Source organism: Anneissia japonica, unplaced genomic scaffold (assembly GCF_011630105.1).
Source record: "Anneissia japonica isolate Jap-2015-1 unplaced genomic scaffold, ASM1163010v1 scaffold287994_len634616_cov204, whole genome shotgun sequence".
In the NCBI taxonomy this organism is placed as follows: Eukaryota; Metazoa; Echinodermata; class Crinoidea; order Comatulida; family Comatulidae; genus Anneissia; species Anneissia japonica.
Genome location: NW_022707798.1, coordinates 625,591 through 626,292, shown reverse-complemented (window position 1 = coordinate 626,292; position 702 = coordinate 625,591). Strand labels below are relative to the sequence as shown.

The window sequence follows — 702 nt, the reverse complement described above, 5'->3', positions numbered from 1 at the left end:
TTAGCTGACATGGCCCAGAGAGAACAAATATGAAGGCCACACATTTCTGACTTGGCTTCTAACTCTGGTTTGAACATTGGCTGAGTCGATGACCATGAGCTATGTGTACATTTCAACAAATTACTCCTTGTCTGAAAATAAAACTTTCCAATTGTACGTATAGTACAAAATATTTTCACTGCAATGATTAAACAAAACGGTTATTTCATTTTAAAACATCAATCATTTTATTTATTTTGTAGAGAAAGCAATATTGTCAATTGCAAATACAAATAGTGGTAAATGAAATCAAAATTTCTTAATGTCCCTTAATAACAATACAATTCAATTTCTCCAGCTCCTTGGAAAGTAAGAATATTCCATCATTTTGATCGCATTGTGAATATCACATATTTAACGTTTTTACAGATTATGAATATCCTCAAATTGATAGGGTCCATGCAAGAGTGTATCAATGAGAATCGTCAATAGTTTCACCATGAATCATAGTAACAGAAGTACGAATACCTTTTCCCTCATACTTTTCACAAAGGTTATTAAGAAAGTATTCAATCGCCTCCTTTTTTTCACATCTACAGTAGTTGCATCCTCGCACTTCAGAATTCTGCAAACTGGCCCTGGGGAAAAAAAAAAGAAGACAGGTCTAAAAATAATAGCATTTAAGATTTACTCACTTAGATTTATCAAATAAAAAAAAAGACA

General features: G+C 32.1%; 1 long non-coding RNA gene across 1 annotated transcript in view; it reads right to left on the bottom strand.

Annotated features, from left to right (window-relative positions):
• Nucleotides 1-320: 320 nt before the first annotated feature.
• LOC117106434 overlaps nt 321-702 on the bottom strand; it is a 10,091-nt gene continuing 9,709 nt past the window's right edge. The window contains exon 3 of the long non-coding RNA XR_004445067.1: nt 321-617. This is a non-coding gene — a long non-coding RNA (uncharacterized LOC117106434). The remainder of the gene's footprint in view (nt 618-702) is intronic.